This window comes from Tupaia chinensis, unplaced genomic scaffold (assembly GCF_000334495.1).
Source record: "Tupaia chinensis unplaced genomic scaffold, TupChi_1.0 Scaffold000622_1, whole genome shotgun sequence".
NCBI lineage: Eukaryota > Metazoa > Chordata > Mammalia > Scandentia > Tupaiidae > Tupaia > Tupaia belangeri.
The window spans coordinates 1,722,357-1,739,025 of record NW_006160142.1 but is presented as its reverse complement, the minus strand read 5'-3'; the positions used below and the strand labels follow the sequence as shown (position 1 = coordinate 1,739,025).

At 36.1% G+C, this 16,669-nt stretch overlaps 1 protein-coding gene and 1 pseudogene across 1 annotated transcript in view; one reads left to right on the top strand and one right to left on the bottom strand.

Annotated features, from left to right (window-relative positions):
- LOC106736043 (40S ribosomal protein S15a pseudogene) overlaps positions 1–11,777 on the bottom strand; it is a 48,422-nt pseudogene extending 36,645 nt beyond the window's left edge.
- The window catches only part of NRXN1 (neurexin 1), a 1,261,405-nt gene that overhangs the window by 1,161,551 nt on the left and 83,185 nt on the right, over positions 1–16,669 (top strand). The window lies entirely within an intron of this gene.

Sequence of the window (16,669 nt, the reverse complement as noted above, 5' to 3'; positions counted from 1 at the left end):
CTAAAAAAAAAAAAAAAAAACATTAAAAGAAAAATCACATACACATTGACACCAGAGAATAAGAAAGATTCCTCCATGCTTTTTGCACATATAAATGAACTTTTTACACATGTTTTTGAATATTTATTTATCCTGTGAATGAAAAGACACACACTCAGAGAAGGAACAGCACCGACAGAGTCCATATACTTCAATCCACCTCCAGCTCTAGCTAGCCCTAGACTATGGGCCTGGAGTACTTGGGAAGGTCTCTGAAGATGAACCTGGAACCTTCCCCTGTGGGTTAGAATATCATACTTTGCTACTCTGCCACAACTGATCCCCTTACATATGTGTTCTTGTGGGTTTTGAGAGATAAATAGATGCTTGCAGAATGAAAGAAAGCTTATAGAATACAATACTGATTTTATTATAACTGAAAGAGTCACTAAAACAATATTCCTTACTCTCAGGGATGTCTCTAAAATGCTTATCTGACCCTGTTTCTGTCCTGTTTAAAAGCTTTAAGCTGCCCAGGTTCCTTAAAATGAGCTATATCTCCCCCCATTGTGATCCGACCTCTGCCTGTCTCCATCTCCAGCATTTGTTATCTCTGCCTCTCCATCACCATAAACTTTTTTATTCTGACAGTATTCTACTTGCCCATCACCGGATTCACCACACCTTTTCATACTTCTGTGGCTTGCTCAGGAGTATACCTTGAAATAATACTTAAGGCATCATGTTTAAGTTACACATTTCTCTCTCTCCAACTAGATTTTATTGTCAAGAATTATTTCTAAATGAGAAGGGGCATCTCTTAAGTCAAGAGAAAGCAAAGTGTTTCATCTTTGATATTTTAGCTGGAATAACATGAAAGTGTAGATTCTGTTTTATGTCCAGAAGTACCTTATGGAATTGCTCATTATTTCTTACCCATCGTTCCTCAGGGAATGTTGGAAATATTATCTGTTTCAAATATGATCCTAAAATATCTTTATGGTTTGCAGATTTTTAAAACAAGGACATAAAAAGGTAGTAAACAATTTTAAAGTTTACAGTAGATTCTGGGAAAATTGAGTTAAATATGTAAAGCCAAAAGGCAAAACAGTTTTCAAGAATGACTCGTGTGTCCATTTATAATGAACAGTCTGCAACTCTGCAGATTGTTTTGAGTTACTGCTTTCCATCTTCAAGGAGGTTGCAAACAGATTTCATCAACTTTCAAATAAGGAGGGATGTATAGAACAAGAATTGAGAATAAATATTACATTGAGAAAGTTAGACACTGTTTCCCTCACATTTGCAAAATGTAATAGAGACATTGCAAACTTAAGAAATATAACAGGTTTGGAAGTAGCAAAAATGCATGTTTGGCATTACAAGTAGAGATGCCTAACAGGAATAAGCAATATACAAATTGCCTTTTGTAATTATGTTCCATAATTGAAAGCAACTAACTGTATAATCTTAACAAGCTATTTCTCTCCCCCAAGCCTCTGATTTTCATAGTAAATTAAAAATATTGGATAGTAATTAGGGTAAGAAGATACGTGGCCTGTATGCCACTCATGCCACTAGCCCCTACTGTGGGCCCATAACAAATATAGGTGAACAGTCAATCAGAGAACTTTTCCACCAACTCTCAGTATCAACTCATTATCAATCAATCAATCAATCAATAGATTAAAAAATACTGCTATTACATAGGGGTTGGTTAAGGGGGAAAAATTAACTTATTTTCCACTTCCCAAATTCTGTATATCTCTTGATGCAAACTCTAAACCATAAACATGTTCACACTTTGGAGTGTGCAATAGAAATAATCTCTGATACTAGTAAGGCCTTGAGGATTTTAAAATGTTTGCCTACATTCCTCTGAGCCTTCCAGGCTATTTTATAATATTATGGGCTTTCATTTGTTCTGCCCTTATAATGTTTCCCCAGAAATTCATTTTCATTTATTATTCATCTATTTCCCTAACCCCAACACTTTGAGGCCAATAGGACACAGAGTTGAATTCATCTTTATTTTCTTTAGTCCTACAACCGACTATCAGCCAAGTCCAAACCAGTACCCAGATCCCTTGACTCCTGATCTGGTTCTGTAGTATGGCAGGAAAAGCAAGGCAGACAAAAGAGGAAAGGACAATGGAAACTAGTCAAAAAGTCAGTAACATGAAGGATAATTTTAATCAACAAAACCTACTGCTTTTACATTAAAAAGCAAAAACTAAAAAGTATATACTTCAGGGCCAATCGGTGGTGTGGTTAAGTGGGCTAGATATATGACTGACTGTGGTGCAGTCCCAGATCCTGTGGCTTGAAAAACATGCCAGGCTCATTTGCATGTTTCCCCAATATCCCAACAGGAGATGGAAATGAGAAGAAGAGATATGTGGTAGGAGCACCTCCCGCCTCCCCCGGGGAAGCTGCTTTCTCACTCTCTCTCTCTTTCTCTGTCTTTCTTGTTGAGTGTATGCACCCTCTGGCAAAATTTAAACAAGCAAACAAGTATTTCAGTCTCCCACTCCTACTTCTACAAAATGACATGGGTAACAGAGGCAGAAATTATTGGAGATTAGTCTAATGTCTATGTGTCTACAACAGAAGTATGTGCTATATATTGTATTAACACATAAATAGAGCATAGTGCGTGCTGAGCTCCTCTTTACATGTATTAATTCAATTTTCACAATAGTCAGCAAGTAAATGTTACTATCATGATGCTCATTTTATAGATGAAAGGGAGGCAGAGAGAGTTTACATGACTTGTCCAAACCACACAGCTTGTCAGCAGTGAAATAGGGATCCGAAGGCAGATAATCTGGCTCCAGAGTCCATCTTCTTTGCACATCATCTGTATCTGTGATAATAGCTGACTCTTCTAGTGCCTCTTAAGTGCTTTATGTATTTTAATTCATTTTAGCCTCTGGTGATCACAGAATTTTAGTATGCATCCAATTCATCCTCTTAATTTTCAGACAAGCTGACAGAGACCATAAACTTGTTATTTGAATATGATTGTCTTTCATAGAAGTAGTAATAAATAGTATTTATTGGGCAGTCATTTTTCTAAACAATCCATAAATGTAATTTTATGTATCCTATATTCATTCTTTGAAGTAGAAATTATCCAAGTTTTGTGATTTAAAAAAAAAAAAACACTATTATTAAGATGTTAAAAAGCTTGGTCATGCTTTCTTGGGCTGGGGCTCAAACCCAGTTCTCTTTGATGCAAAAGCCTGGGTTTCCGGTGACTATGGTCCGAGATCAGGAAAGTACTGCCCAACCACTACTTGGCCTCTCTTTCGTTTTCAGCACAATAGGCCGACTTGGTGGTTTGTTTTGTTGTGCGAAAGAAATAACAATTTTATGACTTTTATCTTATCTGAAATCAGGCTCTGTTGTCCAAATTTCACAATTGAGCAACCCCTGGAAGACCAAAAAAGCAAATGTAAGAATTTCATTTTGTAACTGTCTGCACTGTGTCCCGGCCAGAGCTCATCTGTGGCTCCCGAGTGCTTTGCTTGCCCGTTTTGTACTGAGATTTCTGAGCTGACTCCAGCCATTTTCACAGTAAACAATCTGTAGGTCAGGATAGGCAGATCCACATACTATCCTTGGAATGCTTTTCATCACATTAATATCCTTTGGTTAGGAGAAATGACTCTACACTGTGGAATATTATCCAAAGGTATATTCTTCTTATTCTTTATTATTTAGGAATATATTGCTACAGAGTAGTTTCATATAACCTTTCTAAATTGTGTTGACCATCTTATGCCTCACCTTTTTTTCCTGAGCACCTGTTACTACATTCAGAATTTCATGTAGGTAAACACTGATTTAATTAAAGGTGTGGGGTGAGTAGAAGAGTAGTGTGCTGGATGAAATTAGCAAATATATATTTAGCCTTATAGTAACCCATAAGCTAACATGATGCTTATGTTCATTGAAAATTTTTACTGAGATTTTGGAATCCTCTCTAGTTAGACAATTTTCATTCCTTTCATTAACAGATGTGTAATGGAAATTGAATTTTCACTTTATTCTTTCCCAACTGGATGATAAATCCTGTCTGCCATTGAAAAGAGGCACAACGTAGATTCAGATGAACTCTCAGATTGATTTTTATGTTTGTCCTGCTTTTTCTTTGGTTCTATAGCTTGCAGTTTTTGTGGGGATTTTCTGCGCACATTCATTCTTCCTATCAGGCCAGAAGTAAGTTAATCACTGTGGAGAAACTTTACTGCTCAGGTTCAGGAAAGCTGTGAATTGGCAATTACTCAGTGAAGAGAAAGAACTTCACTACTAACATAACACGATGTGGGGGCATTCAGGGACTGTATAGAAATGTAATTTGGCTTTTTTGTTAAAAACCCAAATCTTCAACAGCTTCATTCTATTATATACAGTGTTTCATTTCTAATGAAACATTCAAAGCATTCTTGAGGTGAGAGTAGGAAATAACTATTTATACTGTGGATAGTCATTTATATTAATATTTTAGTATAAATGAATTTCAGACCCTTCTTTTAAAAGTTTTGGAAGAAAAGAATATGAAGATGAGGCATATTCACATTCAGTTGTATGTGTGTTAGGTGTGCGTGGGGGGACTAGGAAAGGGCATACATAGGATAAAGCAGCAGCAGAAACTCTGAAAAAACACATTTCATGTTCTTAATAGTTTATTTGATATTAGTGTATGTTATTATATTGCATCACTTCTTGATTACTTATCTGACAAGTTCTCGCAATAAGTATTCTGAAATTATATGGAATAGCCTTACAGTTTTGTTTTGTTTTAATTTGTCAAAGGTCATGTGTGCTCACCAGAGAGAGACAGAGAGAAGAAATAAGAGAAAGCTTTCCCCCCTCGTGGGAGATGGCCACACCAAAATCTCTTTCTTCCGTTTCTCCCCTCTTCTGGAATTGCGGGCATGTATGCTCATATGCCTGCTGTAATTTTCTAGTCATTAGGTTTGGGACTTCAGTTGCAGTCAGCCATGTGAGATCCAGCGCCTTAATCACCAGCTGGACACTAACAGCTTTTAATTATTTAATCTCTACATTTGTTCAATAACTGTTCTGAAATAAGGCAAGGCATAGTAGAGAAAGATACACAGATATTTAAGATTTCACTCCTCAGATTTAGTGCTTGACTTGTATCAAAGTATTAGCGATTTATAAAGATATAGCCTTGTAAGAGAGGTAGAAATTATGTGCTAGCATAGAGAAGGGGGATATGTCTGTGTGGTGGGACCAGGGTGTAGGCATATTGACAAGGAAAATCAATATGGAAAGAGCAAATTTAAAATCTATATTCAAAATTTCTAGAACTTATTTACAAGAGAGTAGCCCTTTACCCTTTGCTCAAAATGAGTTAACTTTCAGTTTAGACAGAATTCTAAAAACAAAAATTAAAAAAACCACAAAACCATGACCATGTAACAACTTCTACTCAACATGTGTTCTTTGAACCAACAACAAAAACATCACCTGGGAGTGAGTTAGAAACACAGAATTTAAGTCCCATTTAAGAACTACCAAATCAGAACTTGCAGAATATGCATTTTAACAAGAACCCCATCTTAATTATAGCACATTAAATTTGAGCAGCATTGGTCTAAAACCCCAGAACAGTGTAATTTCTTTGAACTTTGGCACATTGGGAATATCTTACTTTGCTTAGAAGTTGATAAAAAAAAAAAGAAAAAAAAAGTTGGTAGAAGCAGGTAGACTAATTACAATGGGTGTAGTCAGGAAAGGCAGTCAACATACATCATGCTGTTGAGAAAGGACAAAGAAGGCTTGTGAACAGCTGACTCAAAATGGCAAAAAGGAAGCAGCTAAGCCACTTCATAAGAAGGCAAGATGCTCAATATACTGCAGCGATCCCTAAGGACCTCCCTGTGTCACAGTGACATAGAATAATTATCATTCATAATACTGAAACCCTTGTCATTATAAAAAAGGTTAAATTATGTTCAGCATCCTTTGATTAAGAAGGCAGAGAAGTGAATAATGCATTATAAAATGATTTTTAGCAAAAATTGTATCATTTTCCTTTTTAATTGCTACTTAAAGAAGTATGCCTCAATTCACATGCACTTTGAATATCAAAAAAATAAATGAATAAAAAGGTTTCGAAAAAGTTTGATTTTAAAAGGAAAGCAACTAAGTACATATTCTGGGGAATTGTATCTTATGTATCTTATATTAAATATTTCGCAGGGAGTTCATTACACATGTCATGGTAAAAATGTGTCTATGGATATAGGCAGTAAAATGACAAGTGGTGGAAGTCACCCTGCTGGTGCACAGCTTGAGAGGTCACCGATCATACAATATTCTGTTAAATCAAGAGGCATTAATTATGGAATGCCATGCAAATATATTTCTTTGGAGTTGTGTTGGGCCCCAATTTGGAGAGAGACGCACCATCATTGTTTCAGAGTTTAGAGCACCTACAGCTTTTAATCTTGTCCTGCCTTCACTTACATAATTGACCTGCGTGATTTGCATTTTGGGATAGGAGAGTGGAGACTGTAGCATCCTATTGCTTGATGGCCAAACATAGTATTTCTGTCTGTAGAGGTCATCGCACTCTGCTGACCAAGCTTTTTGCAAAAGTAATAGGGCAGCATTTTATAAAATCCCTGAAGAGGTAGGTGGTAATCTGGGCCAACCAAGGACTTGAAACAGGCAAAGGTTGCTCTCATTGTCCTTGCTTTAAGCCTCCCTATGTCTTTTACCTCTTTGTTTCTTCTGCAGCCCAGTCACCCAGCCTCCTCAGGCTGTCCCCAGTTGAGAGGGATGAATGCTAGAAACAAGCTATATGATAGGCCATGCATGCTTGGAGAGACTTAAAACTATCTAATTAGTGCTTTGGGGGAGCTATACAACTTTACACTGAAGGGAGATAGTAAGGTTCTAAAAAGCAAGAGACTATTCAAGGTCAAAGACTGAATAAAGAATCTTGCCTTGCAGTAGTCTTTATTCAGAAATATTTGAAGGATTAAAATCTTGTTGGAGATTTTTTCAGAAACCAAACAACTTGTGGGTGAGATACTTTTCTTTGAGAAGTCTGTTTCTCTGTTTCTGAATTCATCTATTGTACTGTAGATCAGTGTATAATTTGCTTATGGTAAATTACAAACTAGGTAAAATGGTGACATCTTGGGGCCAACTCCATGGCCTAGTGGTTAAGACTGCCAAATTAATTCCACATGGCTGACCAGAAGATATGAGTCCTGACCCAGCAGCTTGAAAAACATGCCAGGCAAGATTGTGGGTGTGTATTTCCAAAATTCTGAAAGGAAGGAGAGCTGGAGAAGGGATTGCTGCATGGCCATTCCCTAAGGAGAGTGATTTCTTCCTCTCTTTCTCTTGGTCTCTGGTGAGTGCATGTGCCCTCTAGCTAAAAGTAATTAATTTATTAATTTTTAAAAAATGTTAATGATTATGTTTTAGCCAGTGATACAGTCACTCTCCTTTATCCTCAGAGAACATGTCCCAAGACCCCAGAGGATGCTTGAAACCATGGATAGTTCCAAATCCTATCTATACCATGTTATTTTCTTATGCAGATATGCATAAGATGAAGTTTGATATATACATTTGACAAGAAGATTAAGAATAATTACTACTAATAAAATACAATAACTATAACAATACACTACTGTAAAAATTATGTGAATGTGGTCTTTCTTCATCTTTTTCTCAAAATATTTTATTGTCCTGTACCATGGAAACCTGAAACTACAGACAGCTAAATTTCAGATAAGGGGGCACTACTCTACTAGTTATTGTCTTGACTGATATACAACATTCATGCTGGAAAAAGCAATATACACTTTAACAAAATATAGTGATTAAATGTAAATTAAAATAAATATATTTTTAGAATTCTTCTTCTGACCTCAAGAATATCCTATTTTGGGGACCAGCAGTTGGTGTAATGGCTATGTCACTGGACTCCCACATAGTCGAAAGCGGTTTGAGTCCCAGACCTGGTGGCTTAATCTCATGCCGGGCGCGTGTGCATGCGTGCCCAAGATCCTGAGAGGAGAATGGAGGAGAAGGGATTGTGGCATGGCCATCTCCTGGGGGAGGTGTGGGGTGGTGGTGATTTCTCGCTTTCTGTCTCTCTGTCTCTGTTTGTCTGGTGAGCGCATGCGCCCTGTAGCAAAAACCTCTCCAAAAAAGAAAAGAAAAAAAGAATATCCTATTCAAATAATTTCCTGTTCATGAATATACACCACTTACATTTTCCCCATGGTCAATAGCCACACTTCTTGGAGTTTGTTTTATGAGCTATAATAATAAATTTTAGTAATTGCTTCTGAGAGTTATACATCTTTATCTTCCAGTAGGAGGTACGAAATTCTATTTCCAACTGTCCACCCAGCCTGTTGACCCACTGACATATCAACTATACTTATATTCACAGAATAATTCAGTATTTTTCTCTCAACTCTTTTTTTTTCTATTTGTGACTTTTTTTGGTATTTTATTAATATCATTTTTATTTCTTGGTAAATCAGGAGGGCAGACAAAATATATTTTTAAGAATAAAAATACAATGTAAGTGTTATAATCAAAGAATGGGTAGGAGTCTAATGAGACCACCAAAAAGGAATGAGTAAACCATTATTGATAGTATAATATAGTACATTCAGAGTATTCCATTCTGTAATAGTTTCCTAATGTTTTGTTACAAATTACCACAAATACAATGACTTAAAACAGCAAAAATGTATTATCTTACAATTCTGGAAGTGGGAAATCTAGAACAGGTGTGCAGGGCTACATTCCTTTGAAGAATGGGTTACCTGGCTTTTTCCGGTTTCATGAAGCCATCTGAATTTCCTGGTTTATAGCCCTTTTTTTCATATCACACAGACCTCTGCTACCTTCTTGCATGTCCCTTTCTGACTCTGACCCTCATCTTCTTTCATTTACCGGAATCTTGTTACTTAATGACATTGGGTCCACCAGCTGGTGCTAGATAATCTTCCCAACTCAATCACATCTGCAAAGTCTTTGCCTTGTAAATAGACATCTTTAGATGGTCTTTCCATTACTGTCTTCCTCTCAATTCAAATCTTGTTTTACTATCCAGTATGGCGCTATTCATACTTGAAATACAGGTTGTATTCTTTGCTTTCTTTTTTTCACCAGTATATTAATGAAAATTATATGAAAAGTAAGAGGCATTACCATTTATTTTTCTATAATTACATTTTAAATATTCTATTTTTTCAAGCTTAGGACCCAGAAAAGAGGAAACGAAATTTCAAAACCCCTATAATTACACATGACAATGTTATTATATGGAGAAATTCAATTTTTAAAAAAATCAAGGAAGGTGGTGTTTTTAAGCATTTATTTCACCTAGTTATTCCTACATATATAATTGTCAGAAATTATATGTTACCTTTCTCCAATTTATCTCCTCTACTGAGATCTTAAAATTGAGTTTCATGTCTTGACTCTACACTTGACAGATGTTACCACCCTCTTCAATCACCGTGAGAAATGTGTATCCTTAGCTATAAGAAATAGAAAGGTGCAGAGAAGATTGGAAAGTGATCATTTTCTCTCCCTTCCTCAGGTGTTTTCATGTTGCTGTGGAGTGTTTTAGTCATTCCTTTGAGTTGGGTGAAATTATGAGAACTGTACCTAAATATGTCGATATTTCATTCTCTTGCAGCATTGGATGTGAGCATCAGTGTGACAGAATCCTGTTTTTTACGCCTCAGTGATTTTTCCATGGTGCTATGAGCAAAGTGAAAGAAAACTGCTAACCTGCTTATTAACTTCTAGAAATTCACTATCATCTTTTGCCTTACACAAAACAGAGTACTTTGTGCTTTGACCATATCAACAAATAATTGTTTTGAATGAGAATGAATGAGCATGACTGGCCAAGGGAGTCTATTTAATGTCTGGAAGGTTGCCTCAGAGGTTGCCTCTGGGCCTCAGGATGACCTGTCTTTTATTTCCTTGAAGTGGTTCCCTAAGCTGTGATGATTTTACAGGGTTTGAGATGCCTGTAGATAGGTTGTGACCATGTGACCTCTGAAGTAATTTCATTTTTCCCAACAAACTGTCACGATTATAGTTTAAGTACACTCTAACTTTCAAAAGTGTAAATTTGTTTGATGTAATAAATAATTTTGGACATCTGGAATGGTAGCTAGATGCCAACTTATTTATGGATTGAAAATACTCTTTTAATATCTTATAACATTCCCAAAATAAGTTTCTCAGAATGGTTTCTTATTATTTTTGTTACTCTTACTGACAAATTATAGTTGTGTATATTTATGGGGTGCAGAATGATGTCATGGCTTCTTAAAATTTTATTCATTAAGGTTTTCTTTTTTTTTTTTTTGGAGAGGTTTTTGCTATAAGGTGCATTCACTCTCCAGAAAGACAGAGAGAGACGGAGAGACAGAAAGGGAGAAATCACCCTCCAGGGGGATGGCCATGCCACAATCTCTTCTCCTCCTTTCTCCTGTCAGGATTTTGGGCATGCATGCACACGCGCCTGACATGAGGTTAAGCCACCGGGCCCGGGATTCAAACTGTAGTCGACTATATTAGAGTCCAGCAATGTAGCCATTATGCCAACTGCTGGTCACCATTAAGATTTTTTATACTTCTTAAATAGTGGTACATATTTATGGGGTATAGTATGATTTCTTTCTCTCTCTCTCTCTCTCTCTAGGATTAAATTAAGCTAAGTAACCTATCCATCTCCTCAGATATTTGACCTTTTTTAATGAGAACATTTGAGGTTTACTGTCTTATTGATGTTATAATTGCAGCACTCAATTATTAGTTACATTCACTATGCAATAGATCTCAAAAGAAAAATAGCAACTTTATTCCTCCTATCTGACTGAAGCATTGAATAGTTGAATATCATCTCCCCACTTCTTTTATTCTCCTTGAGCCTCTAAACATCACCATATGAAATTTGTGGATTATGTATTAATTCTACTTTTAGTTTTGGAAATCTCTGTACAGTCTTCCACAGTGGTGGAACAGAAACTGTTGTCTTTTTATTGGCTGTATTGCTTTAAACATACCAAAAGAGAAAGAAACTTCCTGCTTATATTCCAAGCCCAATGTTGCCTGGACATAATATCTTGAACTCTTGGGCTCCATGATAAGAAAGCACACCAGAGAAGCCCAGGCTCCACTGATGGAGTCATCATCACATTGCAGAGGAAGTCTGCAAAGTATGTCTTATTCCATATATCTAGCCTTTTCAGATTGGCTTCCTTCTATTTCATTTATGTTTCCTCCATGTTTTTTCTTGAGTTGATAGCTCAGTTTTGTTTGTTTGTTTTCCTAACGAGGCATTTTATTTATATGTGTATATTACATCCCCAGAAAAAATATCCCAGGATTTTCCTTCCTATATGTTTCTGCCTTGCTTCTTCATGGTCCATGATGCCAGCTGAAGTTGTCAGTACAATGAAACCAAGCTGACAGGATGGGAGCAGATTATTCTGCCATTTTTCTAGATCTTTGAGCTGCACATCAAATCTGGGGCTGATCACTCCACACTTGTTTAACCTGCCAGTGAGATTCACATCCATTTTTTCAGCTCTGTGGTCATCGATGATTTCAAATTCACCAACGTAGCCATGCTTCATCATCACAGTTAGAAACCGGACAATGACTTTGGAGCACCATGTAATAAGAACCTGGCATCTGCCCCTCTTTTCAGCATTATTGATGCTCTTGACAGCATTAGCCAGGATATTCACGTGCACCATTATGGTGGCATAGAAAGATGTCAGAGAAGCACTCATTTTTTTTTTTTTTTAATTTGCCAGAGAGCACATGAGCTAACCAGAGATAGACAGAGGGGCAGGAGGGGTAGCAGGAAAGTATGAGAACGTATGACCATCCCATAGGGGATGCTCATACCTCAAACCTCAATTTACTCTCCTCTGTTTCTCATTCCTTTTGGGATTTTGGGCATGCACGCCACATGCCTGGAATGTTTTTCAAGCCACCAAGTCTAGTTGGCCATGTGAAATCAGTTGCCTTTACCACCACACCACTGGCTGGCCTGTTCATTTCTTTTTCTTTCTCTTTTTATTATTTTTTCTTTTTTTATTTTAAAGAGAGATTTTTAGGGCACATGCACTCACTGGAGAGACAGAAAATGAGAAATCACACCCCAGGGGTATGTGTATGTCACAATCTCTTCTCCTCCATTCTCCTCTCAAGATTTTGGGCAGGCATGCACATGTGCCTGGTGTGAGTTTTAAGCTGCCATATCCAGAACTCAAACCACAGTCTACCACGTGGGAGTCCAGTGATGTAACCATTATGCCATCCACTGGTCCCACTCTTTTTTTTTTTTTTTTTTTTAACACTGAATCATATTCCAGTGTCTGGATGTACCACAGTTTATTTCTGTATTCACCCCCCTGAAGACATCTTGGTTGTTTTCATGTTTTGGCAATTATAAGTGAAATAGCTATAAACACCTGTGAGCAGATTTTTGTGGGAAAATAAGCTTTCATCTTCTTTCATAAATAACAAGAATCATGATTGCTGAATCACATGGTAACAGTATGTTCAGTTTTGTAAGAAACTGCCAAACCCACTTCCAAAATTTTGCAGTCCCAGTAATAATGAATGAGTTCCTGTTGTTTCACATCCTCATGAGCATTTGGTGTTTTCATTGTTCCAGAGTTTGATCATTCTAATAGGCATACAGTGGCATCTAATTCTTTCAATTTGCATTTCCCTGATGGCATGATGTAGAACACCCTCTCAGATGCTTACCTGTCATCTGTGTCTTCTTTGGCAAGGTATCTGTTGAGATCTTTGGCCCATTTTAAAATTATATTGCTTATTTTGTTTAGGTTAGATTTTTAAAAAGGCTTTGTATATATGTATAATTTTATTTATTCCATGAAAGAGAGAAAGAGTACCCCTGACAGGGTTGCAACACTGCAATCTATTCCTAACCATCCTGGATCTAGGACACTAGAGTGTCTGGCATATTCTGGACATCTCCAGACACAAACCGGCAACCTTCCTATATGAGTCTGCCTTGCAGAGCATGGTGTTTATCTCTGTACTATATTTATTTGTCTAGCTCATTCTTTGTATAATTTTGATAACAAAAATATGTAAATGTGTCATTTGCAGATATTTTATCCCATTCTGTGGTTTTTCTTCTCATTCTCTTATATTGGGTCATCAGAAAAGTCATAAATCACTTTTGCATAGAAAAAATAGGTCATGACTTTTCTGATGACCTGATAATATTTCTCACAGAAAAAAGTTTTAGTTTATTTGTTCGGGGGTCTTGTTGATTTATTTTGTTAGTTATGTCCAATTTATCTTGTCCATGAATCATGCTTCTGGGTTGTGTCTAAAATGTCAATGCCATACCCAAGGTCATTTGTTTTTTTTCTGCCATACCATCTTCTAGGAATTTAATTGTTTTGCATTTTACCTTTAGGTATGGATGCATTCAAGTTAACTTTTGAGAAGCATGTAAAGCTTATGTCTTAGCTATTGTTTTGCATGCGGATGTCCAGTTCTTCTAGCAATATGTGGTAAAACGACCATCTTTGTTTCATTGTATTTATTACCTTTGCTCTTTGGCAAGTATCAGTTGATTACATTAATCTGGGAACTGTGGCACACACCTATTATTGCAGCTGCTCAAAAGGATGAGGCAGAATAATTGTTGCATTGAAATCTAGTCCAGAATACCACACACACACACACACACACACACACATACACACACACATACACACTGCACAGACAAAAATAATAATAAAAATAAGTTGACTATATTTATGTGAGTCTGTCTTTTTCCTAGGCTCCATGTTCTCTGTGTTGATTTATTTGTCCATGTTTTTACCAATACCAAGCTGTCTTGATTATTTTACCTTTATTATAAGCCTTGACATTGAGTAGAGTTGGCCTTGCAACTGTGTTCTTCTCTGTTAATGTCGTTCTGCCTAGTCTAGGTCTTCGGCCTCTCTATATGCACTTTACGATCAGTTTGTTGATACTCACAAAATAACTTGCTAGGATTTTTATTGATATTGCATTGAACCTGTACATCAGATTGAGGAGAACTAGCGTCTTGACAATACTGAGATTCTATCAATGAACATGGACTCTCTCTCCATTTATTTAGCTCTTTACTGTTGTTCATGACAATTTTGTAGTTTTCCTCCTACAGACCTTGTATATATTTTGTTCAATTTGTATCTAAGTATTTCAATTTTGGGGGTGCTAATATAAATGGTATAGTGTTTCCAATTTCAAATTGCATTTCTTCATTGTTTGTATATAGGAAAGTTATTGACTTTCTCATATTAACCTTATTTCCCACAATCGTGCTATTTATTTTAAGAGTTTTAATTTTTGTTGTTGCCAATTCTTTCATATTCATAGATGACCAATTCGTTTGCAAACAAAGAAAGTTTTATTTCTTTCTTATTGATGTGTATACATTTTTTTCTCATTTATTAGTTTGTAATTTCATTGTTATCTTGGAAAAGACTAGTTAAAGAGGACCCCTTGCCTTGTTTCTTATCTCAATGAGAAACTGAGTTTCTCACTGTTAAGTATGATGTTTGCCATAGATTTCTTTTTGTAGAAATTTTTTTATCAAATTAAGGAAGTTTTAACTTTTTTAAAAATATTTTTTGCCAAATATATTATTTTTTCCATGGTTAGTAAATAAAGCATTTAGTAAATATGTAGAAATCATTATCTACTACTTATTTTTGACAATACTAACTTGACTAAGTAGTTCTGTGTAGTCCTGGCTTATTGCACTTTGCTACCACCACCGAGTTACTTATAGGTCAAAAGAGAGAATTAGGAAACAAATCTCAACTATAAATTAGTAAATGGAGACAATTTTGTAACTTTCTATGAGTGCCAACATTATCCAAAAAATATACTCTTTCATTAAATATTCAACGTCTTCTGTGAGTTGGACATTTAGAATATTATATGATTATCATTGACACCAAGAACCCAATAATTAGTAAAATCATCCTTTGCATTTTCATCACTCCTCCTCATCTCTCAAATTAACCTATCAATAATTCTCTCAACCTTGACTTCAGGACAGTCTCTTCTGCCATCTCTTGGCATCAAGACTAGGCAAGCCACTGTTATCTCTTGCTTAGACTGCAAAACCTCCTAACTTGTATCTTTACTTCTATCTATTCTGTGGCCTCTATAAAACGTTCTCTGTAGTATATACTGGATAATCTCTTAATTATGTAAATATGATTTTGTCATTATTCTACTCTTAAGACCTATGTGATTTCTCATTATACTTAAAGTCTTAGCCTCTTCAGTTTATAAGGCTCCCATCTGGCTCTTCCTCCCATCTGCCTTCTCTTTTCCTCACTGACCATTCTGAGGCCATACTGTCTTTCATTTGGCCCTCAAATGCATCAAAGTCTTTACAGTATTAGCGCTTTAACAGTTAACAGTTATTCAAAACTCAAGCTGAATAATCTAGAATCTGACTGCTCTATAATTCTGGGCAGTGTTACAGAACTCCCAGTGCATATGCATATGAACAGGTAATAGGAATTCCTGCCTGATTTTTGTTGGATATAATTTTCAATTAATGATAGTTTTGACTTTTAAATTAATCTGTTGTAGGTTTAGTTTCAGCATTTGGCATGTTGCTTATTTAGATTTCTTGGTTAACTCGGTTATAATGATACATAATTGCATCAATATTTATTAGTAATTAGAATCTTAGATGTGTATCTTTAACAGTTCAAATATTAATCATCCATAAATCATACCCCATCCTTTCCTTCCCCAATTTACTTGTTCAGCAACAATTCAATACATTAAGTGTATCCAAGTGCATACCTACTTAGTTGGGCCAAAACAAAGTTAGTTTAAGGTGAAAAAAAATTCAAAGAGAGCTCTGTTTACTGAGAAACTGAGCCTTCAGACCTTCACTTGATGATTCAGCCATGAGTTTAGTTACCATAGATCTCTTCTGAAAGCAAAAGACAACTAGCACAGCCACTGTCCTGTGACTTGACAAAGCCGGTCAACTCACACTTGAGCTGACTCAGATGTGCAACCCCTCTTCCACTTCCCAGTCTAGCAGCTATTTTGTTTGTCTACTCAGATTTTAGCAGGAAACAGCCTTTTTATTTTCCAGTATATACTACTTTTCTGACAGAATAGTCAAAACAGTTATCTGATTACCAAGGCAATGGCAGACTCTAAATCTCTCTCCGTGGTTTCCTCGGATTAGGAGATAATAGAACCATTTTGTTAGAGTCAAAGAAATTATTTATCATGTAATAAAGCCTTTAATTTAGGAGGACTGTTTCACTCTTTAATATATATTTTCCAACCATCCTACTTTGCAACAATTCAGCAGGGATAAGTGTATAACTGTTTCATTTCTGAGTCACGAAATGGATGTCTCTCAAATCTGATTTTGAAGTAGAACAACTAAAAATAATATTTGTTTCTTTCCATTCATAGCAGTATAAAAGTTTAGCTTCTAATCATTTCAAACTAATATTTATTTTCACATTATTTGTTTTCAGTTGTGTAATTGTGAAATTACAACTAAATATACTAATTAATTAGACCTAAGTGATGTGACGGGGGGGGGGGGGGGAAAAAA